The sequence below is a fragment of the Ursus americanus genome, chromosome 4, assembly GCF_024610735.1.
Source record: "Ursus americanus isolate L20-20 chromosome 4, mUrsAme1.1.p, whole genome shotgun sequence".
NCBI lineage: Eukaryota > Metazoa > Chordata > Mammalia > Carnivora > Ursidae > Ursus > Ursus americanus.
Window position 1 is genome coordinate 91,487,323 of NC_142130.1, and position 25,802 is coordinate 91,513,124.

A 25,802-nucleotide genomic window follows, 5' to 3' on the forward strand; every position below is an offset into this window, starting at 1 on the left:
AAAATCCATCTCCTAATCCAATAAAATGTTGAGTCAAATACAGACAGGTTTAGAAGAAACAAAACCACAGATTTAAATTTCTGGGTTAATAAGGAATCTATGTGTATGTGGTGTCTGTATGCCTGAAATGTGTTAGAGAATGTGGCTATTTTAGGCACAGCCTTCTAAATCTGACTTGAAATGGGTACTTTTTTTTTTTTTTAAGATTTTATTTTATTTATTTGACAGAGAGAGACAGAGAGGGAACACAAGCAAGGGGGAGTGTGAGAGGGAGAAGCAGTTTTCCCGCTGAGCAGGGAGCCCGACTCCGGGGCCTAATCCCAGGACCCTGGGATCATGACCTGAGCCGAAGGCAGACACTTCACGGCCGAGCCACCGAGGCACCCCTGAAATGGGTACTTTTAACTTGAAATCTTAACTGGGTTTTTAAACAGTATTGAAACATCTAAGAGAACATCAGGTTTCCCATACTGATAAGCTTAGTTTGCTAGATCTGTACAAATTATTTAATTAGGCAACGGAAGTACATAAAAAAGGAAATGAATTTAGGAAGGACTTGTGGCCTAGACGGGGACGCTGAATACCCACGGCAGGAGGACCCTTCCCCACCCCTCACTGTGTCTGTCTCTCTTCTCACGAAGACCAGTTACAGTCTCTGCAAAAGCATATTGATAAACAGATGTAACTGTGTGCGTGGTAGGTCCACAGAGCAGGAGGAAGAAATCAGGCCCTCTGTATAAGACAGTACTGTGTCTGTCAGCAGTTAGAGAAAGGAAAATGCTCCACAGAATGATGGCTCCTGAATGTTTTTCTGGGCAAACACTACGTATGACCCCTTTTAGGTAGCCTTTTGAATCTCATGACCACAAGGTCAACCTTCCCTTCCCTCCCTACTGGGTATCGCAAGCTTTCTTCTCCCTAACCTGTCCGCCAGGCCCCCTTGCCTGCTGGCCCTAGAACTGTCACTTCTACCTGCATCACGCAAAGATCAGACCATTTTCAGTTTCCATCCGTTCCATCATTCTGCAGCATTTGCTTTCCTGACTCTGGTGTCTCTACCAGTCAGGTAAACAAAAACCACTCTAGATATGCCAACAGAGGGGATTTGATACAGAAAATTCAGGGCAACTGGGTGGTTCAGTTGGTTGAGCGTGTCTGCCTTCAGCTCAAGTCATGATCCCAGGGTCCTGGGATTGAGCCCCACATCCAGCTCGCTGTTCAGTGGCAAGTCGTCTTCTCCCTCTCCATCTCCCTCTGTGATCTCTCTTGCTCTTGCTCTCTCTCAAATAAATAAATAAAATCTTAAAAAAAAAAAAAAGAAAGAAAATTGGCTACAGGCACAATGAAGGTGCCAACACACCAAACACAGGACAGTGAGGCAACCCAGAGAACAGAAATAGCAGAAAGCCACTACCTACCCCCAAGGAGATGGGGTGACCTCAGCCTAGAACCAGGGTCACCTGGTGGAAGGGGGAACCTCACCAGGAAAACAGCTGCTGCTGGGGACTCTGCCGTAGCTAGAGAGGAGAGGGAATTCCCCTGGCTTCTCTGGGCTCTGCCATCCCCCTTGACATACCTCTTCAGAAGCCAAACAGAAGAGGAGCCTCAAACAGCCTCCTTCCTTGTGAATCACTGGAGAGAGGGAGAGAGGCGGGGTCTGGCTGGATCTGAGCCAGCCCCTGTCCTTTCTGAAACTGTTACCTTGAGTTCTTTCAAAAGTCATTATCTGTTTCTGTTTCTATGTTATGGGCTGAATTATGTCCCCCCACCCAAGTTCTGATGTTGAAATTCTAATCCCTAGTACCTCAAAATGTGACTGTATTTGGAGATGGGGCCTTTAAAGTGGTGATGAAGGTAAAATGAGGTCAGGGGATCCTGGATAACTGGTGTCCTTATAAGAGATTAGGACTTAGATGCACACAAAGGGAAGAAGACCCTGTGAAGACACAGGGAGAAAGTCCTCAGGAGAAACCAACTTGTCGATACTTTAATCTTGGACGTCTAGCCTCTGGACGGTGAGGACGTATATTTGGGCTGTTGAAACTGCCCAGTCTGCGGTACCTTGCACGGCAGCTAGGGCAAACTGATACACCCTAGTTCTCAGTAGGCCCTCCTCTGTCCCTCTGACCCTTCTGTGAACCGCTGGTCTAGAAGGAGTCTTTGCCCCCAACTCTGGCCTCACCCACATTCTCTTCCACAGTGCTTCCATTTGCTCTCTGGGTTTCAGTGGCCACGCCTTTGGGCATGATGTCCAGATGGTTCCAGGGCCACAACCACTGTTTCTACAGATCTACTTGGACCTTCTGTTGGTATCTCAAGTGCAACATGAATAAAACCAACTGTATTTTTTTTCCCCACAGATTTCCTCTTTGTCCTGATTTCTCTGGCTTCAGTCTTTTTTCCACATGGACCTAGAACGTAGTCATCTTGGAGTCCCGCCTTCACCTCACATCCTCTGTATCAGTGGATGGCATCGCCACACCATCTCTTGAGAGTTTCCTCTTTCCATCCCACCCCTCTGTCCAGTCCACGTACCCATTCTGCTCTCATCAGAACTAACGTTATAGCCTCCTGATGATTCCCTGTGGGTTTCCTGCTTCCTGCGGCTCTGTAATCCAGCACATTGTGACTTTGCAAGGGCAACTCTGATCACATCGCTCCCCTACTCAAACCCTTCAGTGTCCACCCCTGCCCACCCCTGGCATTCAAGACTTTCCATTGTACTCAGCTAGCCTTGTCTCTGCCTCGTGCCATCCATCCGTTTGTTTATTCGCTCCACACGAGCACACCATGCACTATGCTAATCACTGTGTATTTCTTTTTTTTTTTTTTAAGATTTTATTTATTTATTTGACAGATAGAGACAGCCAGCGAGAGAGGGAACACAAGCAGGGGGAGTGGGGGAGGAAGAAGCAGGCTCATAGCGGAGGAGCCTGATGTGGGGCTCGATCCCAGACTGCCGGGATCACGCCCTGAGCCGAAGGCAGAGGCTTAACCGCTGTGCCACCCAGGCGCCCCCACTGTGTATTTCTTACGCTGAGACCTCTCAACTCTGCAGGGAGGCTGTTGTTCCCATCTCGCAGAGGAGCAGTTGAGTGACTTGCTCAAGGTACCACAACTGGGTGGGGAAGCTGGAGGCTGAATTTATGTCTTTCTAACTCCAAAGTCCTTCACCATATAAACCAGGCACCTGAGAGCAAAGAATGCTCTATGCACAACAATAATAAATAGAAATGAGCCTCAAGATCCAATAGGAGACAGTTAGCAGAAGGTCCAGACTATGGCACTGCTAGCCCCGAGGGCAGCCTTTTGTATGCAGATCAGACAGGCTGGGATTGTCCAGACCTCCGACACATCCAAAAAGCTGTGAGATTTCATCAAGATCCTCCCAGCAAACAGCTGGCTCTGGAAACAGCCTGCTCCAAAACCCAGAGGCTTGGGATACAGTTTCTGTACAACAGCCGGATGTCACTGATTCAATGACATCTTAAACAACCTCGAGTACAGGAAAATCCAAAGTTAAAAACTACAGCCTAAATGCTAGGATACATTTTTTAAAAATCTAAAAAAAGTAATAATAAATGCTATGTGGTATCCTGGATTGGATCCTGGAACTAAGTGGACTTTAGTGGAAAAAAACTAGTGAAATCTGAAGTCTGTAGTTTAGTTGATGTACTAGTTTTGATGAATCCATGGTTGTGTAAGATGTTAACATTGGAGGAAGCCGAGCAAAGAACTCTGTACTATTTTTGCAACTCTTGTAAGTCTAAAATTATTTCAAAATAAAAAGTCATAAAAATTAGGGGATGACCTTCTACTGAATTTCATTGGCATTTTCTCCCCTGTCCCTAACTAGCCATATGGTCTTCACACACCATTTCATCTCTCTGGGTGGCAGTTTTCAACTATTTAAAAAAGAAGGAGTGACACAAACCAGATCATCTCCAAGCTCTAAAGTTCTGGGATCCTAATACATTTACAACGTGATTCACTTTACAAGGACCTGATTTGCAGTGACCTCTTATTCACGTTCATAAGCTGGTATTTAGCGTTGTGCCAGCACGTAGTGGGAGGACAATAAAAGTTTCTGAAATTAAACTGGCTCACACCTCACAGTTTGTAAGATGAGCTAGAACTGTTAACTCTTTTGCCTAGTTGGCCACTAGAGAGCGAAGTGCTCACAAAATGTTCTCCACTGAAAGCAAATGTATTTTCATCCAACAGAGGGGAGTGGTCCTTGACGTCCCATGCGTATAAAAATCCGTTCCTGGTTGGGGGAAGGGAGTCACCATCTGTGAATAGTTTCCTGCCCATCAGACAGGACCTCCAGTCGGGGCGATTAGTACCATAAGCTTCCAGAAGATTAGACAAACACACAGCACTCAGCAGGCTCAGAAGTCTAAACCGCTTCCACAGATCAGAGGCTGAATGGCAGGCAGACAGGTGAGCCCCACTCACCTTGAGTCTTGTTGTCTTCCTATGTCCTGAACAAAAAGGGTCGCACCTTGAAAAGGCTGGTTAAAGAGGTCAAATGAATGACTGGGGAAATTGACTAAAACCTTTACAACCAAAATGAAAAGAGCCTCAGCAGTGCCTTGGCTTAGCAGTCCGGGGCTGGAGCCTGTGTGAGCTGCTGTTTGCACGGTGAAGCCCCAGAGGCCTCCTTCTGGAGTCAGGCATCCCGGGTTCCGATATTGCCCCAGACCCCCGGCTCCCCCCACGGGCACAGACACGGACACACACAGGGACCATGTGACTGTAGGCAGGCGCCTCTGTTCCCACACCCTCCTGGAGAATAACAGCATCCACATGGGGCTGGCTGAGGATTGAGAAGGTGGGCATGCAGGGCTGAGTAGTGACTGATCTGATCCAGGAACAGCCAACCTGCATGAGTCAAAAGGAAGGGAACAGAAGAGCAAGACGCTTCCATTTCATCCTCCTAACTCTTAGGGATGAATATTATTACCTCCTTCTAACGGCACAGGAAATGGGCTGTGGTCGACCCACAGCAGGGCTCCTTTCAAGTAGATCCAGGAGTCTTTCTCAGGCATGGAAAAGCGTGTCTGCCCCCAGATGTTCCCGAGCTGGCCAGCCACAGTGCCTCGCATCCCTACCAGTTGAACCTCTCCTTCAGGTGTTATCATTTAATGCCCCAACAGAAGGGGATTTGAATTAAAGTCAGTGTCAAGTTCTGGACTGTGGCTGCTATCAGTGCCTGCCACATTAATTGAGGAAATTCAGAGTAGACATCCTTCCCCACGCCCCAGTGTGTAGGAAGGAGGACAGAAACATTGTGATATAATTTGGGGCCTCATGATTTGCCGAGTAAAATCCCAGACAGAGCCTGTCTGAGCCCTGAGAAAGGGACAAGCAGAGGGGCATCAAGGGACAACTGGGAGAGTGATGGGACTGAGGGTCAAAAACTTCAGGGGCCTTTCAGCAGAGCACCATGGGAATGTCACCCAGCAAAGCACAGATGAAGATAATCTATCAAAAAGCAAACTCGGCCTAAAATTACAGCCACTTCGGTAACACCCCGCATCGACGGGTCCTGCCCTGTGGCCGCAGGCGCCATGAAAAGGGCTGGATGAGTCACCTAATAACTGAATTTCCTCTTCTCCCTCAGCCAACCTGGACATTTTTTCCTAAGAACTGAGATTTAGGGAAAGTGAATCACTGCTTAAAAAGAAAAAAAGTCGCACCTGTTATAAACTTTTGCTACTGGATATTTCATGGGTCTGGAAAGCAAAGTGTGGTGGAAAGAATCGGTGGGAGAATGGGAGCATTACATGCAGCCCCTTACGTTCCCAGGTCAGCATGCCTTTGCTTTCCTGTTTTCACTGAACTTGTGTTTTCACAGAGGCACCAGCATCAAGACTCCAGGAAGGGGTCCAGAAAAGCTGCCATGCCCCTTGTTGGTGTCCTTTGCTTCGCAGGTCAATCTGTGATCTTTTTAAAAATGCAAACGTATGGGGCGCCTGGGTGGCACAGAAGTTAAGCCTCTGCCTTCGGCTCAGGGCGTGATCCTGGTGTTATGGGATCGAGCCCCACATCGAGCCCCACATCGGGCTCCTCTGCTATGAGCCTGCTTCTTCCTCTCCCACTCCCCCTGCTTATGTTCCCTCTCTCGCTGGCTGTCTCTATTTCTGTCGAATAAATAAATAAAATCTTTAAAAAAAATGCAAACGTATTTTTTAAATGCTACCCTTGGGTTGAACATAGCATAATGCATAGAGTGGTGCAATCACTATGGGCCACACCTAAAGCTCCGTCAACTACACCTCAATTTAAAGAACTCTAAAATAGGGGCGCCTGAGTGGCTCAGTTGGTTAAGCATCTGACTCTTGATCTCAGTTCAGGTATTGATCTCAGGGTCTTATTCTATGGTTGTGATGACTTCCTTGCTGGGCATGGAGCCAACTTAATAAAAACAAAAACCTATAATATAGCTAAACAAAAAAAATAAATAAAATGAGTTTATACAAATCCTTCTTCTTAGCCTCAAAAGCATTGAAGGCAGTTTACAATAAAATAACAGTAAATCAGGTGGAATAAAAGGAGAAATTCAGGCTGTGGAAAAGGAAGCAGCAGCTCAGTAACCACAGGGCTAGTACGTAGTCCGTTGATAAATGCCCGTAAAGCCTTCAGTAGAGAAAGGGCCGTTTCCTGGAGCAGCCAAGAGCAGATGACGCAGCTCAATCGAACTGCTTTATGCAGCCCGCTTTGAACAAGATTTCAACCTTGGAAAGATGATTGCACCCAGCCCCCAGTCAGGCAGCTTGAATAAGAAAAGCAAAAGAGCAGGAGGAGATCAAACTATTCCCTTCTATAAATAACTCCCCCTAGGGGACTAACAGCAGGATCAAAGGCAGGAAACCCAAGACGAAAAATCTGGCCATTTCTTGGAGAACCCACCGAAGAGCGTGCGCCCAGTGCCCTGTGGAGCCGGGAACCGAGCCCTTTACCGGGCCAGACCGAGCCCTGCAATCGGCGCCGCACGTACCTGTTGCCGGAGCCCGGGGCCCCCCGGCCGGCCCTGCACCCGCGCCGGCACCGCACTGCGGCCCACGGGGTGGCCGGCCGCTGCCGAAATGCACCCGAAGGTGTGCCAAGGACAGAGCAGGTGGCAGCGGGGGCGTCGGAAACGGACAGTAGGAAAGGCCAGGTAGGGAAACCCCTCGGTGGGGCCCCACGGCCGCAGCGCAATCCCAAATCCTGACTGCTCTGGTCACCGCGGGCGGGGACTCCTGGCTCAGGGACCCGAGCCCCCTTCCCCGGCCCTTCTCCACTTGGCCGCCCACAGCACCGCCTGGCCTGCCCCAGCGCTCTCCTACCTGTCCTGAGGTTTGGCCTTAAACGTCAAAATGTCACCTCCTCAGGGAGGTCTCGCTCGACCCCTAGGCTAGGTGAGCCCCCTCACCCCCCCCAAAAAACACACACCCTCCAGCAACAGCACTCACCCACCTTGTAATTGTTTGAACCCTGTGTCTGCCTTCTCTTTGCGGCTGGAAACTCTCCAGGGGCAAGGACGCGATCTGCCTTTACTCCTGGCACATCGTGAAACGAAGGTGGCTGAAGGTTTTGCTAAATAAGACGGAAAAAGTCGCCAAATCCGGCCCCTCCTGATAGGATGTTTGGGGAGGGAGGTGCAAATTATGCGTTTAAATTGCTTATTCCGGGGCGCCTGGGTGGCTCAGTCAGTGAAGCGTCTGCCTTGGGCTCAGGTCATGATCTCAGGGTCCTGGGATCCCCCGGCATCAGGCTCCCTGCTTCTCCCGCTCCGCCCTCCCATTCTCTCTCTTGCTACCTCTGTCCTTCTCTCTCTCTCAAATAAATAAATAAAAATCTTTAAAAAATAATAAATTTTTAAAAATTGCTTATTCAGTGGATTTCTTGTTCTGGTGCTAGGTGCTAACTGCTTCTTTCATGGCAAGAGTAACTGAGATCTGGGGGCGCCTGGGTAGCGCAGTTGTTGGGAGGCTGCCTTCGACTCAGGGCGTGATCCCGGCATTCTGGGATCGAGCCCCACATCAGGCTCCTCCACTGGGAGCCTGCCTCTTCCTCTCCCACTCCCCCTGCTTGTGTTCCCTCTCTCGCTGGCCGTCTCTCTGTCAAATAAATAAACAAAATCTTTAAAAAAAAAAAAAAAAAAGAGTAACTGAGATCTGGATTTACTGTTCCTTTACTAGGGGCACTTAGGTTTCCATTGCTACCTCAGCGATGGATGAAGCTTCCCATCTGTGTTTGGGGGAATAGGGAATTCATTATTCAGTGGTAGCACCTAGAATGACCCATGGTGTCTATTAGGTATACTGCCACCAGTCCCCCCCCCCCAAAAAAAAAAAACAAAAAACAAAAAACCCAAGGAGATAAATGCAAAGACGAAGCATCTGGGAAAAGGAATGGAGTCTGACCTCCAGTTAAGTGGCTATGGATGGCCTCCAGGTCAGAGAAAACATCAAGTTGAGATCTCCCATCACTGCTGAGGTTTCTAGTAAACAGGAGAATTCAGGGGTAACCAGTTAAATGTCTTCAAGAACGCGATTGCAGACAGCTGCAAAATATTCCACACTTGAGTGTTCCATGATTTATTCACCACTCTCCTTTGTGGGACTGTTTTCTCCCCCAAGGGATTGCTCACACAAGGCTGAGAACAGTCCTATACAAAACTCAGCTACCTTTCTGGTAATTGTTTAGGATATATTCCTACGTTCCTATAAGTGAAATTACTGGGTCAAAGGATATAAGCCTAAGACTACGGGAACCTAAGGCCAAACTTCTTACCTTGAATGTTGTATCATTTTATCTCCTAATAGAGGACAGCCTTTTAAAAAAAAATCTTTACTACTTTTAGAGGTGCCTGGGTGGCTCAGTCAGTTAAGCGTCCAACTCTTGCTTTTGACTCAGATCATGATCTCCAGGTTCTGGGATTTAGCCCCATGTTGGGCTCCTAGCTCATCGGGGAGTCGATGTCTCCCTCTCCCTCTGTTGCTCCCTCTGCTTGTGCTCTCTCGCTTTCTCTGTCAAATAAATAAAATCTTTTAAAAAAAATAAATAAAAATAAACCTTTACTACTGATTAATGAAAAATTGTATCTCTCTTTAAAAGAGTGATTTTTCTTTCCTTTCAAATTACTGGAAAAACATTTTTTTCAATGTTTTACTGGTGATTTGCATTTCTTCACCTATGAAGGAGATCTACAGCGCACTTTAAAAAAAAAAACAAAACTAGAATATTGCCAATACCTCTATACTTCTTATCATCTTTCCCATCCCATACCCCTGACTCCTCACCCTTGATATTCCATTTATCACTCCCTTGCTTTAAAAAGTACATCTTAAATACAAATGAGTATATCCCTACACCATATATTGTTTTGTTTTAGCTTTATAAAAACATTATTCAATAAGTACACTTCTAAGCCTTGCACTTTTCCATGCAATGTTTCTAAGATTTACACATAAAATTGTGCATCGCTGCTCTTTATATTCATTTCCACTGCTATATAATATTCTATTGTATGACTACAACATCATTTGTTTAGCCCTTGTCCAGCTGATCAGACCCTGAGTTATTTCCAGTTTGTTTGCTGTGACAGACAGCCCTACCCTGAACATCCCCTTACTTGTCCCCGGAGCAGCTGGTGGGCAAACATTTCTCTGGGCGTGGACCCCCTACTGGGCTGAGCTAATTAACACTGGTTTTAAAAGATAATGCTAAACTGTTTTCCAAAGTAGTTATACCAATTTACCTCCCATTACCAGTGGTTTTTATTTGTTTTCAATGGAATATCTTTTAGGCCAAATGCCTGTTGTTTTCAATTTGCAGTTTATACTGATTTTCACAACTGCCTCGGAGAATTGTGAGGTTCTCAAACACAAAACTTCACATTGTGGTTCTTAAGAGAATCCTCTAGATGAAACGAGCCAGCTAATCACAAATCCCTTATTGTCCAAAATCTAGGTTTAGGTCATGGTGGCTTGGAGTAGACCCATGGTTCGCAGGACAATGGCAGGGGTGTTACTAGCCTAAAAAGTCGGCTGTGAGTTTGGTGTGGGGAGTTTTCCTAGTGATATAAGAGTCCTGTGCACAATAGCTCGAGCAGCTGTTTTCACAATCTCCTGCTATTTGTAGCTCAATGCTGTCACCTCCCCTGTTACATACAACCTTCTATTTAAATCAGCCACTCTTGGCATCTCAAGCTACTACTCTTCTTAAAGGCCATAAAAACATTTACACTCTTTGATTTGGGATTCACAGTTGGGGGCATTCACTCTAAAAATGGTAACAAAAGAAGAAATTAGATTCATAAAGATAGTGGTAGCAACATTGTTTATGAGTGATTTTTTTAGTTGGCAATTTAAAAATTTTTTTAAATTATTATTTTAAAGTAACTCTACACCCAATATGGGGCTTAAACTCACGACCCCAGATCAAGAGTTGGATGCTCTACCGACTGAGCCAGCCAGGCGCCCCTTAATTGGAAAATTTTAAATGTTCCACAGTAGGGAACATATTATGCAAATTGGGGTGTATCCACTAAGGGTACAAGGTGTTGCACAGACTTTTCTTCTTCCCTGAACCATTTGAGATTAAGTTGCAGAAATCATGACTCCTCACTCCTAAATATTTCAGGGTAACTTTCCTAAGAACAAGGATGTTCTCTTATGTAACCACGTTACAATGTTCAAATTCAGAAAATCTAACACTGATCCAAATCCAGTATCTCGTGTTCAGTACATGCTCACATTTTGCCGATTGTCCCAATAACATCCTTTATGGCAGTATTATCTTCGCCAAAGTCCCACATTTCACGCAGTTGTCATGTCTCTTTATTCCCCTTTAACCTGGACAGTTCTTTAGTCTTTGTCTTTTGTGGCCTTGACATTGTTGGAGAGTCAGGCCGTATTATTATCCCTCGATTTGAGTTTGTCCGTTTCCTCATGATCCAATTCAGGTGATGCATTTTCGGCACATGATGTCAGGTCACCCTAACTGATGATCCTGACTTTGATCACATGGTTAAGATGGGACCCACCAGATTTTCCCACTATAAAGGTTCCTGTGGAGTGTGACTGTGTAATATCCCCCAACAAGCTTTCACCCAGGGGTTTTAGCATCCATTAATGATTCTGCCTGAGTCAGTTATTGCTACAATAGTTGCAATACAGTTACTTTTCTAACTCTGCTGTTCCCTCAGCGCTTATTAGCTGGTATTCTACTGTAAAGAAGAACTGCTCCTTTGACCTCTATTTACTTATGTGTTTGCAAGATTTTTTTTTAGTATCATTCTGGATTCATGGATTCTTTTTCCCCCCAATGTCATAATTCACTACTGTCATTATTCATTTTGATTTCAAATTGCTCCAAATTTGTCCACTGGAAGCCCTATCAGGCTGACCCCTGTATCCCTCCTGACCTGTCTTCATCATTCTTTCCGCACCTCCTTGCTTTCAGCTAACACAAGCTGTTCCTGAATATCTTGCCCCTCCTGGAGTGAGCCATTACTCCAAGGAGCTCTGGACAATGGTGTTTAGAAACTAAGATATGCACACAAGGAATACTCAGGGCTCTTGGAGTGGCCCTATTCCCCAGGCTTTTTCAGCAGGCCGATCTAGGCAGTAGATTCCAAACCACAGAGCTCTGATTCCAATCCAGAGAGTTCTCCCTTGCCGCCCCTCCCTCCATGTTTGTAACACCGTACTCCAAGGGAAAATCCTGGCTCCCAGCCCTAGTATATTTATCAATTTACTTAATTCTACAATACACAGACAATATTTTCAGAATTGCTACCCCAGACCACTGCCAACTCAGTGAAGTTCAAAATTTCTTTGTAGTTTTGTTTGCTTGTTTACACACAGAAAATATATAAAGATTTGTGTTCAAAAGTAATTTGGGTTTACTTCTTCGGCAGTTAATTTACTACAGCATTTAGTTCATTTGTTTACTTCTGTTTGTATCCAATTTTAGTTTTCTCTTCTCCCATCTTTGTTGATTTAATTTTACTTTTTGAGTATTAAAACATCCATATTTCTTAAAGTCACAACTACCCAAAAAGAGTACACTTGAATATATGTCATTTCCTCTTAGTTTTTCCCCATTCCCACCAATCCACTGTAAGTAACCAATTTATTAGTTTCTAGTTGATTCTTCGAGTTTTCTTTTTTAGCAAACATAAGGAGATCCTTGAATATTTTATTTCCCCTCATTTTACACAAAAAGCAAAATATATGTACGTTTTTATAGTTAACTTTTTTCACTTATCAATATCAGTTCATAGAGATCTTCCTCACTCTAACAACTGCATAGTACTTCATTGTATGAATATGCCAGTTCATTCAACCGCTTGTCTATGCACCGGCACAAAAACTATCTCCAAAATTTTGTCATTGCAAGCAATGCTGCAATAGGTAACTTTGTACATTTACATACTTTCATGTTGGTGTAAGTGTTTCTCCAGGGTGAGTTTCTAGCTGTGAAACTGCTGGGTCAAAGGGTAAAATCATACCAAGTTTTGTTAGATGTTGCCAAATTCCCCTCTGTAAGAGTTGTACCCTCTTGCATTCCCACCAGCAATGTATGAGTGCCTGTGTCCCCAACAGCCTGTCCTCTCGCCTTTGACTTTCACAAACTGGATTAAGTTAGAGATGATATCTCAGAATAATGTGCTTTTCTCTTACCCTATACGAACCTAACATCTTTTCTTTTCAGGACCAGATTCATACTTTTTTTTTTTTTTTTTCAGATTATCCATTCATGTCTATAGCCTTCTTTAAAATTGGAATTCTGATCTTTGGTTCCCTCAGTCTTATTTACTTATGTGGGATATTAACCTTGAATCTGTGATAGACGTCGCAAATATATTCTCCCCATCTTTTACTTTCTTTATGGTAGGCTTTTGTTTGTCTATGAACCGATTTTCGTTTTTCAATGTTGGTAAACGTACTAATTTTTTTCTCCTGCACCTAGATTTGGGTACTTAGAAAGCCTAGGCCACACCCACGCTACGAAGAATTCACCCGTTTTCCGGCCGCGCGTGGGCCCCTCCTGCTCTTTGCAGCTATCAATTGCACCTGGCACACACGTGCGCCTGGGACCTCGCAGGGCGGCCGGTAGGACGCCAGAACGCGGGCGCCCAGGCTGCTGACCGCGGGCCGCGCATGCGCACTAACAGGCGGGCCGAGCCGGCGGGGGACCCGCGGGGGGGAGCGCGAGTACGGTGGCGCTGCCGGATCCCCAGGTCTCCTGGCTGCCCTTCCGGAAGCGCCGCCCCCTCTCGCGGGCCGGGAAGGGTCTCCCGCCCTCCCTCGCGGCGGCCCGCGGCACAGATTGCGACCCCTCCCTCCCTCGGCGGCGGTCGACCGTCCCGCCCTGCCCCGCCGCGCCCCCACCGCCTCCGGAACGCACGCGCGCCGCGGGGTTCGGGGCCGCGGGAGGGCGTGCCAACGCCGGGGATGTGGTGGCCCTGGCGCTTTTCTAACGTTAGACGCGGGAAACGGAAAACCGTTCGTTGATTCTCTTCTACCAGCCTTCTCTCCCCCGCGTTGTCCCCTATTGACGTTGTGTTTTTAATTCTCCTTCATGCAGTCCTCCAGTCTGTCACCCCCTTATAATGCCTTACAGATCCTATCTCAAGATGCTCAGCAAAAAGAGGGGCTCTCCACTGGCCGCCTCTGGTCGTCCTCTTAGGGGTTTCCCGGTCGCAAACGCAGGGTGTCTTTTCCAACACCAACAACCAGGTGTGGGATTCTCTGCCCCCACTTCAGACGGCAGCCACATTTCTGCCACGCAGACTACAAATTCGTGGGTTCGCACCTGCACCCCCTCCAGTTTGATAATTCTCTAGAACACTCAGAACTTAGCAAAGGACTTCACTTACCCGTGTCGTGTGAAGGGTACAACTCACGAGGAGCAGGACGATGGAAGAGAAGCACCGAAGGGAGGTCCAGAGCTTCGGTGCCTTTGGCCCGGCCCCACCCTGGCAGCGCCCAGCCCTGAACCCTTCTCTTTGATGGTTTTTATGGTAAGTGAAAGTTACAACCTGCTCATCGCTTGGTTGGTTCCCCATCTCCCAGCCCCCGTCCGCAGCCGTCTAGGAGCCCACAGTTATCACCTCATTCACATAACCTCAGCTGTGGGTGCCCTCACCGGGAACTCCCAAGGGTTTAGGAGCCAGGTGCCAGGCCCTGGGGACAAAGACCAAATATGTTTTTTCTTATACCGCACTCCCGCAAACCCATAACTGGATGTAATCACGAGAAAAACATCAGACAAATTCCAACAGAGGGTCATCCTACAAAATATTTGACCTGACCTTAGAATTGTCTAGGTCATGAAAGACAAGGAGAATTGGAGAGGTTTTCACAGCCAAAAAGAGCCTAAAATGATGGTTAAATGTAATGTGGTATCTGGATGGGTTCCTGGGACAGAAAAAGAATGTTAGGGAAAAATAGAAAATCTGAATAAAACACAGACTACAGATAATAATATCTATACAGGTTTATTAATGGTAATAAATATACTGTAATAATGTAATATATTAACAGGAAACTGGTTTATGGGAACTCCACTACCTTGCAGATTTCCTATAAATCTAAAATTATTCTAAAAATAAAGTTTATTAAAAAAAAAACTTTTGAAAGGCCTTTCAGTTTCCAGGACACACCTTCTTTAAAAGGCAGGGAGAGAATTTGTAAATCACTCTCATTGTATTTATGGTCAGTATGCTGGCAGGTAGGAAGAGAATACTAGAGTGGAATCTTCTGTGAGATGCCATGATACCTGTGTATCATACACAAAGAGAGGGTGAGGAAGACCCCCACCGCCGGAGCTGCAAAGGAAGGGATGCTTCCCTGGTCCCCCAGAGCCTCAACCTGAACAAGGAAGTACAAGGGGTCAGAGTGAGGGGAGGAGTGGGGTGAGAGCCCTGGGCCTGCGGTGAGATGTCTTCTCCTGGCCCTTCCTCCTACCAGGAATAGCCCAGAGGGTGTTAGTCTGTGTCCCTGCATTTGGAGGACCCAGTGGACATGTGTCTGACATCCCCTAGGAAATCCAGTTGGACTGACCAACTGCTTTGGTGGCAAGGCTGGGAGCTTGCAGCAGTCTGCAGTTCTTATAGGGGTCCTCGAATCACATGTGGGTCATGGGGGAGAGTAGCGGGCTGGCATTGAATCACTGAGGGTCCTGCCCAAAAGGGCTGCCTAGGAGCAGAGGGAGGACTGCTGGATTTCTAGGGCTGAAAAAGAAGTTGCAAGTTAATTCCCCAAATCAAGTTGCATTTGCCAGAATCAGGAGATCTGCAGCCAAGAATTCTCGAAGTTGGAAATCTTCAAAGAAATTCCAAAAATACCCATGAGAGGAAAAGGAGCTGAAGAACAGCCCCTGAGAGAATGAAGGCTCCCAGCAGGTCAGACCTGTCCCATCCTCCCACTTCTCCCATCGTGGCTGGAGACTGAGCCCATAGGTGGTGGGGAGCGAATGGGCAGGGCGCCGAGGAAGTCAAAAGAAAGCAGCAACCTCAGCCACACCCCCTCCTGCAAGCAGGCAGTTGCCAATCCCTGACCTACAGCTGGCCTTGGAATGGAACTTGAAGCACTGATCGATAGCTAGGACTGGAAATACTAGTTTCTGAATTGAGAATGAATTTGTGACTTAAAGTAACCCCTGACATAGTGTTCTACCCGACATGAGCAGAAGAGTTTTGAGCCTACATTAGGCGTTGAATTATGTCCCCCCCCAAAGAAGATATGTTGAAGTCCTAACCTCCAGTATCTTAGAATGTGACCTTATTTGGAAATGCGGTCACTGCAGATGTCATTAGTTAAGACAAGGTCATACTGACAGGAAGGATGCGGCATGATGACCGAGGCGGAGACTGGAGGGACCCAGCTAGCCACCAACGCGGGGAAGTGGCAAGAAGGATTCCCTTACAGGTTTCACAGGGAGCATGGCCCTGCCAAGACCTGAATTTTGGACTTCAAGCCTTCAGAACTGAAGACAATAAAATTGTTGTTCTAAGCCATTCAGTTTGTGATGCTTTGTTGCAGAAGCCTGGGAAACTAATACAGCCTCCTAGAGTTTTCATCTGGGGCAGGCGAGATCATTTCCCCTGGATTATTTAAGGAAATGGTAAAAGGTAAAGTTGGGTTCATCATGTTCCATGAGTCATACGTACAGTATACCAGTTCCTCCAACGGTCCTGTGGAGTAAATCTCTCCCAGGGACCAAGGGAGTGTGGTGGGCTCGTGGCATAGAAGCCAAGGCCCATAGAGATACCAAAGGAAAGAGGACCTGGTTTAGTGGTGACCAACTCAGGCACCTCTTCCAAGAACATAGACTGAGCTAGAGTCACGGATGAGCGTAACGGCGTACGCCCGTATAAGGTTAGTTGTCGAGGCATTGCTTGTAGTAACAGAAGGTTGGAAACCACCTGAAGGTCCATCAGGTAGGGACAGTTAAATAAATGTTGATACTCCACACACTGGCACACTGTACAACTCAAAAAAAGATGAGGAAGCTCTCTGTGCATTGATATGGAAATAGAAATATCTGGAATATGGTAATCTACCTTTTGTGTAAAAGGAGAGGGGTTGATAAGAAACTGTAGGTATATTTGCTTATATTTGCATAAAGAACCCCAAAGCCTGCACAAGAGGCTTTGAAAAGTGGGGTACCGGGGAATGGAGTGGAAAGGCACAGAGGTGGGAAGCAGACTTTTTTACTCTGTCACTTTTTATGCTGGGTTATTTTTGAGCCATGTGAACACAAGATCATCTAATGAAATGAAATGAAAAATGAATAAGGAGAACATCAAGACAGCTGGTTTTCTAGAGTGAGGGGTAAATTGAATATACAGTTAACCTTTGATAAACACGGGTTTGAACTGCACAGGGGTCCACTTACATGCAGATTTTTGTGGATTTTTCTCCGTAAATACAACACTGAACTGTATTTTCTCTTACGATTTTCCTTTTATTTTTTTTTAAGATCTTATTTATTTATTTGAAAGAGCGGACACAAGCAGGGGGAGGTGCAGAGGGAGAGGGTGAAGCAGACTCCCCACTGAGCTGGAAGCCCGATGTGGGACTCCATCCTACGACCCTGGGATCATGACCTGAGTCGAAGGCAGATGCTTAACTAACTGAGCCACCCAGCTGCCCCTCTTACAATTTTCTTTTTTTCTTTTTTTTTAGATTTTATTTATTTTGAGAGAGAGAAAGAGAGAGGGTGCGCACTTGAGAGCGAATGCGCACCAGCAAGGGGAGGAACAGAGGCAGCGGGAGAAGCAGGCTCCCCTCTGAACAGGAAGCCCGATGTGGGGCTCGATCCCAGGACCCCAGGATCATGACCTGAGCCGAAGGCAGACGCTTAACCGACTAAGCCACCCAGGTACCCCTCTTATGAATTTCTTAATAACATTTTCCTTTCTCTGGCTTACTTTACTGTAATACAGTATATAATATATAACACAAAATATGGGTTATGATTAATATGCTTACGTTATCAGTAAGGCTTCTGGTCAACAGTAGGCTATTGGTAGTTAAATTTGGGGGGAATCAAAAGTTATATGCAGATTTTTGACGGAATGGGGGGGTGGTACCCCTAACCCCCAAGTTGTTCAGTGGTCAACTTGTATTGAATATCAAATAAATATGGAGATCCAGAATACTCAGCCAAGGAGTTAGGAATTGATCAAAGAATCACCAGATGTTTGAACCAGTACTTCGCATCAGGAAAAATCACTCAAGGCAGTGGACAGTCTAGATCAGAGGGAGGAGAGACCCACATGCAGAAGGTGTGAATAATGACCCGGGCCGGTAGTGGCAATGGGACTGGAGATAGAGGTTTTCAGGAAAGACCTAGAAAGATAAATTCCAGCTGAACTTCTTACATACCAAGTGCTGCTTGAAATAAATGGTTCATAGTTGTAGAAGTTATTTTTCCATGTAAGCATATTTATTCTAATTGTTCCTAGCATAGAAAATACTGGTTAAGGCTGCCTATGTTTTAGACCTTTATTTTGAACTAGATTTGGAATTTATATTGACACCATAATGTAAATTTTAACTTCCTAAGGTATATGCTAACTAGTTTGAGTTTTTTTTCTCTACACCCTTATGTTTAGGTATACTTTTTAAAAAATTGTTCCTCAGGTTACAGAATCTAACTATTTTCTGTTGTGTTCAGTGAAAATCTCTGGTTCTCTATATGGTGAATATTCCAACTTACATTAATCAAAACTTACCGTGTTCTGGTGTATTTTTAAAAAAGATTTCTTTATTTTAGAGAGAAAAAGAGATGGGGGGTGTGGAGTAGAAAGAGTCTTAAACAGACTCCACACTGAGTGTGGAGCCTGACGCAGGACTTGATCTCACAACTGTGAGATCATGACCTGAGCCAAAACCAAGAGTCAGACACTTAACAAACTAAGCCACCCAGGCACCCCAGTTCTGGTGTATTTTTTAAAATTAAGGTTCCTCATTGCCCCCTGGAGCATTATTATCACATCCGTATATTCTTAATTGACAATATTTCATTAATTCAAATATTTATTGAGCATCTATTATGAGGCATGTTATAGCAGATTCCTAGTTGTCTCTTAATACCCATTCTCTTCTTCCTCCACAATAACAGAATTTTCAGCTGGATGCACGGTAGCCAGCCTCTCTTACAGTGAGGGGGGCCTGTGGCCAGGTTCACAATAAGATGTGCACGAAGCAATGTGTGCAACGTTTGGGTGTTACCCTGAGAGAGAGGAGCAGTGCTTTCCCCCGCTCTCTCCATCCTGCCACTCTGAACACGGACAGAGTGACAAGCTCTCTTGGATTGTGAGGATGCTGGCAGCACCTGGGGAAGGTGGAGTAACAAGACAGAAGGAACCTGGACCCTGCACAAGCTAATGGACCTGGGCTCCCTACCAGCTCCGGGCCACCTCTGTCCAGACTCTTAGTGAGAAACAGACTTCTATCTTGTGTAAGTCACTATTACCTGGGGTCTCTAAAGCACAGCCAAACCTATATCCACGCTAACACACAGAGACTGTTCCGGGTTTGAGGAATACAGAGTGAAGAATATGTCCCACTCTACTTGGGACGAAAGATGTTTTAAAAAGTAATACGATTTGTTCATTGACACATTTCGAGTGTCGGTTATGGACCACGCACCTGCTCTAGGAGTATCCAGCCGAAGGTGAAATAAGGCTGTGAGCAGGAAATGAGCCAAAATCAGGAGTCTGCTGCTTAACCGACTGAGCCAGCCAGGCACCCCCTAATCTCCTCTTCTCATAAGAACACAAGTCATGGCACCTGACTGGCTCAGTTGGAAGAGCATGTGACTATTGATCTCAGGGTTGTAAGTTCAAGACCCACACTGGGTGTAGAGATTACATTAAAAAATAAAAAATAAAAATGTATTTTAAAAAAAGAGGGGAGCCTGGGTGGCTCAGTTGGTTAAGCATCTGCCTTCAGCTTACATCATCTCGGGGTCCTGGGACCGAGCCCCATGTTGGCCTCCCTGCTCAGTGGGGAGTCTGCTACTACCTCTCCTTTTGCCCCTTCCCCCGTTAGTGCTCTCTCTCTCTTAAATATATAATTTTTTTTTTTAAAGAGAGAACACCAGTCATATTAGAGTAGGGCCCACTCATATGACCTCATTTGGCCTTAATAACGTCTTTAAAAACCCTATATCCAAGAAAGGGCATCTGTTATGGGCTGAATCGTGTGCCCTCCAAATTCATATGTTGAAGTCCTAACCCCTCAGTACCTCAGAACATAAGTATTTGGAGATAGGGTTTTGATTTTTTTTTTTAAGTTTTTATTTAAATTCTAGTTAGTGGGCGCCTGGGTGGCTCAGTAGGTTAAGCATCTGACTCTTGGTTTCAGCTTGGGTCATGATCTCATGGTCCTGTGATCAAGCCCCACATTGGACTCCGTGCTCAGCAGGGAGTCTGCTTGGGGATTCTCTTCCTCTGCCCCTCCCCCAGCATGCATTCATGAGCTCTCTCTCTCTCTCTCTCGAATAAATAAATCTTTTAAAAAATTCTGGTTAGTTAACATATAGTGTAATGTTGACTTTAGGAGTAGAATTTGGCGATTCATCACTTACAGTGCTCATCGCAAGTGCCCTCCTTGGTGCCCATCACCCATCTAGCCCATCCCACCCACCTCCCTCCTTCAACCCTCAGTTTGTTTGTTCTCTATAGTTGAGAGTCTCTTATGGTTTGTATCTCTCTTCCTTTTTTCCCTTCCCCAATATTCACCTGTTTTGTGTTTTTAATTCCACATGAGTGAAATCATATGGTATTTGTCTTTCTTTGACTGACTTCTTTTGCTTAGCATAATACCCTCTAGCTCCACCCATGTCATTGCAAATGGCAAGATTTCATTCTTTTTGATGGCTGAGTAATATTCCATTGTGTGTGTATGTATATATGCATATAGTCCAATATATTCCATCATATATATATACACATAAGTATATATATTACATCTTCTTTTTTATTTTGTTATTTGAGAGAGAGAAAGAGCACAAGCAGGATGAGGGGAAGAGAGAAATGGAGAGGGACAAACAGGTTCCCTGATGAGTGCAGAGCCGCATGTGGGGCTCAATCCCAGGATCCCAAGATCATGACGTGAGCTGAAGTCAGATGCTTAACCAACTGAGCCACCCAGGCCCCCTATACCACATCTTCTTTATCCATTCATCAGTCAAGGGAAATGTGGGCTCTTTCCATAATTTGGCTATTGTTAATAATGCTGCTATAAACATTGGGGTTCATGTGCCCCTCTGAATCAGTATTTTTGTATCCTTTGGGATACAGGGAGGGTCTGAATTTCAACTTCTCATAATAGTAGCAGAGTTTCAGCGTGACCCTGAATGGTTTCATTTGAGAAAGAGCTATAGGTCTCGCCACCATCATGTGTTCAACTCCCCAACACAATTTATCTGTCATATGGCTAGCCCCCTTGGAAGCCGGTGTGAATGCAGAGTGACACCAATTCTGACAGATGACAGAGGGAGTTCTGTCTTCCCGGGAGCATGTTTGCCAAGCCTCAGACTCAAGTGAGTCTACCTGGGTTCATGTCCCAGCTCTGATTTTCTGGGTGATCTTGAAGTAATGATTTAACTTCTCCATGCTTTGGTTTCCTTACCTGGAAATTTTAGATAATGCTCTCTCCCTGGGGCACCTGGCTGGCTCAGTCAGTACAACATGTGACTCTCGATCTCAGGGTTGTGAGTTCAAGCCCCACGTTGGATGTCGAGATTACTTAAAAATGAAATCTTAAAAAAAAAACAAAAATTCTCTCCCTCACGTTTGTGAGGACTGAGTGAATTGATATCCATAAACCATAACGCCAGACACATAATACATGCTCAATAAACGTGAGCCAAAGCTAATGTTACTACATTAGCTACCACTAATGTGTAGGCAAGTCATTTCCTGAGCTTCTGTTACCTTGTCTGTGAAATGGAGAGGAGCCGGGAATGACGCCCACGTCACTTCCTGCTCTGGTGTCTTGAGTTCTGGCTCACCTATCTTACTGGGTCCTTTGGGGTTTTTTTTATTGTTGTTGTTTGGTTTTGGTTTTGGCCAGGCAGTACTGCGAACAAGCAGACAAGCTCTAAGTCACAGAAGTTCCTTTGTTCTTCTCTAGACACAGCTGGAAGAGTGAATCTCATTACAGTCATCAACTCGGGGGCCAGTTTAGAGCTGACTTGGCCGGGGGCGGGGGGGGCGTTGGTATGAACGTACTGGAGCCACTGTCACAAATTACCACAAACGAGGTGGCTTAAAATAACAGAAGGTTATTCTCTCACAGTTCTGAAGACCAGAAGTCTGAGATCAAGGTGCCTGCGGGGGGGTTTCCTCCTGGAGGCTCTCTGGGCGGGTCTGCTGCGTGCCTCTCTCCTAGCTGTGGGAGGCTGCCTGCCCTCATTAGCGTCCCTTGTCTTGTGGATGTGTTATTCCAATCCCTGCTTCTGTCTTCACACCTCCTTCTTCTCCATGTGTCTCTGTGCTGCAAATCTCCCTTTGCCTTTCACTCATGATTTCTCTGGTAAAGATACCTGTCATTGAATTTAAGGTCCACTCTAAATCCAGGATGATCGGGGCACCTGGGTGGCTCAGTGAGTTAAGCATCTTCCATAGGCTCAGGTCATGATCGGATCGAGCCCTGCATCGGGCTCCTTGCTCAGCGGGGAACCCGCTTCTCCCTCTCCCTCTGCCTGCTGCTCTGCCTACTTGTGCTCTCTCTTTCTGTCAAATAAATAAAATCTTAAAAAAAATTAAATTCAGGATGATCTCCTCTTAGAGATCCTTAACTACAACTGGAAAGAAAAAACTTTTTAAGTAAGGTCATTCATAGGTTCTGGATTAGGACTTGGACATATCTTTTTTGGGGACACTCTTCAACCCCCTAGAGGTGAATAGCATCCTGCTTACTTTGGGCCCAGTATGCAGTGAGATCCTGCTACTTGTCATGTCCCATAGGTGGATAAAACAGGCTGCTTTCCAGATTCTCTCATTCGGGGTGTTAAGTCAAAGTACATAATTAGGCAGCGCTAAAGTACTTCTTCCTTTTCATCCAAAGCAAACCGTAGTCACAGCTACACACTTGCCAACACCTCCTGGGCATCTCCTATGTCAGATGCTGTTCTAGGTAGTGGGTTACAGTAGTGAACAAGAGCAGACAAGAGCCCTGTCCCCGTGGAGCTGACAGCCCGGTGAGAGAGGCAGACAATAAATAAAATAAGTACATATTAAAATGTAGCCTGTTAAATGTGAGAGGTACTATTGAGAAAAATAAAGCAGAAAAGGAAGGGAATAGGCAATGCCAAGATAGCATGCATCTGCGTGTGTGCGTGTGTGTGTGTGTGTGCATGAGAGAGAGAGAGAGAGATACTTTAAACAGGTGTCTAGGAATGGCTTCATCCTCAGGGGACACTCGAGTAAAGACCTGGAGAAGGTGGCAGACAAGCGGCGTGGGTATGTGGGACGAAGGATGCTATTATGGGCAGAGGCCCTGAGATGTGTGTGTGTCTGGGATGTTTCTGGTCCACAAACAGCCCAGAGGCCTGGGGCTCTAGGGGGTGGGCTGGAGGGGAGAGCAGTAGGGGGATCTGAGAGGTAAGGGGGGTAGGGAGGAGGTCAGGGAGCCATTGCGATGGTCCTGGCTTTATGCAGGGAGTATCTGGACACAGTTCTAGCACCCAGACGTCCGTAATCACACAGTTAAGCTGTGGACATCCGCGGTCACAGGCAGAAGCTTGGTTACAAATGTTTATGACATTCTCCTCTTTCACGCCTTGAAAACAAATTCCATGTTAAATTTTTTTTTTTCAAAAGCAAACTCAAACTTTAAGAATTCAAAACCCAATAGATCTCATCTAGCAATTCTTCTGAATATATACCAAAAGAAATGAAGGTAGGGACTCATATGAATGCTGTTCTTAGCAGTAGTATTTATAATCGCCAAGAGGCTGAAACAACATGTGTCCAGCGGGGATGAATGGATAAACAAAGGTGATCTATACATAGGATGGAATATTATCCAGCCTTGAAAGGGAAGGAAATGCTGACAAAGGCTACAAGTAGATGAATGAACCTTGAGGACATTATGCTAAGTGAAACAAAGGACAAGTACTGCATGATTCTATTTATATGATGTATCTAGAGAATCATTCATAGCACAGAAGGCAGAATAGAGGTTATCGGGGCAGAGGGAGGGGGCAATGGACTTTACTGTTTAATGGATACGAAGTTTCAATTCGGGATTCCGAAAAAGTTCGGGAGGTGGATGGTGGTGATGGTTGCACAACAATGTGAATGTCCTTTACTGACACTTAAAAAAGGCTTAAAAACCCAGTTATGGAATACAAAAGTCACAGGAATAAAAGACAGCACAGGGAATAGAGTCAATGGTATCGTAATAGTGGTGTATGGGGACAGATGGTAGCTGCGTTTCTGGCGAGCACAGCATAACTTACAGAGTAGCTGTATCGCTGTGTCGTACACCTGAAACCAATGTAACATTGTGTCAACTACACCTCAATAACGATTACTTAAAATACTTGAAATGGTAGATTTTATGTTGTTTGTATCTTACCACAATTTAAAAAAAATAAAAATTAAATTTTAAAAACAAAAATATCCCAATGCATCTTATTCCCATGAAAAAATATACTTTTTGCTTTGTCTCCAAAAAAATCTCTTAGAAAATAATATCAACAGCAATAACATCTTGTAGCTTCTACATCAGCTTTGGGAGTTACGGGGCACTTTGTGGAGCGGAGAACAGGAAACAGGGTCTGTCTAAACACAAGGAAAGGAAACAGTCATTTCCCTGCTTGTCTTCAGCACTGTTTATGTAAAAATATTCTGCCCTCTGAGATGTTTTGACTTTTGGTATCCTCCTCCTAGGCAAGCCGGAAACCCTGAGGGTTGACATCTTTACTCTTTGTTTCTAAGCAACGATTGAAAGTCAGCACACGGAAAAGAATTTTTAATTAAAGAGAACAGAGCAAGAAATAGAATCTCAATTTTATCTTTCCCACATCACCTCCCAGGCAGGAATTCAGGCACTTGAAGCTATGCAATTTTTCCCAGTTTATAAACCAAGGACTTAATTAAGTTTCTTAAGATTTCTATACCCTTCGGCAAATTATTTCCTCTATCATAAACATCTTCCTTGGACCCCCCAAAAGTTTAAGAAATAATTATAATATACCTGATAACACAAAAGTCCTTTGAATTGAAAAGTCCTTGAATCAACAGCAGTTTATTTCTGTTACTGTATTTTAATTCTTCTACCTGCAGAAAGAACTCAAATTAAACACACGCACATGCACCTTTATGCTGTATTACCAGTGAATTTATTTTTCATTAAATATATTTTCTGTAAAACCATGCATAGCTGTTAATTTTCATTATAGTTTGTGGAGTTATACTCCACCTCCTTGAGGGCAGAGTATTTACCGAAATCTTTTGGAACTCTTCTGTTAAGGAGACCTGCTTAAGCTCCTCACTCAATATTTACTGATATTAATATGAACTCATTGATATTTATTATATACTTTGGGTTATAATCCAGAACTACTTGATACTGTCACTCAAATCGTCACTGCTCTGCAAGGCCCATGTGTTCTTACATGTGGTTGGCAGAAGGAAGAGCAAAAGAAACGAAGACACAGCCTTGTGTTTACTGTGTGCCCGCGCTGTCTTGGGTCCCAAACTTACTTTAGCAGCATTCGTGTCTGAATTCCTTGTACCCGCGGAAGCACAAGTTCTGGTTTTCTAACCAGATGGTGACTTCACACCAGTTCCATAATCTCTCCGAACCCGTTTCTTAATTTGTAAGATAAGGATCATGCCTATTTGCAGGGTTGGGATGAGGATGAACTCGATAGCTTATGAAATTAATTATATGCTCCACAAAAGAGGCAAATGATCCCAATTATATGAGGTGCCTGGAATTAGAGCCACAGTCACAGAAAGGAACATGCTGGTACCAGGAGCTGGAGGAGAGGGGAATGGGGAGTTTGTGTTTGATGGGACGGAGTTTCACTTTGGGATGATGAAGACATTCTGGGGCTGGATAATGGGGATGGATGCACAACGGTGTGAATGTACTTAATGCTGCTGAGTTGTATTTGAAAATGGTTAAGATGATAAATGTTGTTATGTGTATCTGACCACACAGAAACATATGCTCATTGTTGAAAATTTAGAAAACGTTTTTAAAGTGTTTTAAATCCTTAAATCCTTAGTGGGGCACCTGGCTGGCTCTTGATCTTGGGGTTGTAAG

The 25,802-nt window shown here is 45.1% G+C and overlaps 1 protein-coding gene and 1 long non-coding RNA gene across 5 annotated transcripts in view; one reads left to right on the plus strand and one right to left on the minus strand.

Annotated features, from left to right (window-relative positions):
• The window catches only part of HLCS (holocarboxylase synthetase), a 208,848-nt gene extending 201,092 nt beyond the window's left edge, over positions 1 to 7,756 (minus strand). The window contains exon 1 of one of the 4 annotated variants that reach the window (XM_045813556.2): positions 7,465 to 7,756. The gene's annotated coding sequence lies outside the window, so the exon portion shown is untranslated. Of the gene's footprint in view, positions 1 to 7,003; positions 7,135 to 7,464 lie in introns of those variants that run through there. The other 3 variants (XM_045813558.2, XM_045813557.2, XM_045813559.2) reach the window with 3 other exon arrangements.
• LOC148110298 (uncharacterized) overlaps positions 1 to 23,079 on the plus strand; it is a 30,046-nt gene extending 6,967 nt beyond the window's left edge. The window contains exons 2-4 of the long non-coding RNA XR_015724273.1: positions 2,361 to 7,165; positions 17,193 to 17,388; positions 18,634 to 23,079. This is a non-coding gene — a long non-coding RNA (uncharacterized LOC148110298). The remainder of the gene's footprint in view (positions 1 to 2,360; positions 7,166 to 17,192; positions 17,389 to 18,633) is intronic.
• The last annotated feature ends 2,723 nt before the right edge of the window (positions 23,080 to 25,802 follow it).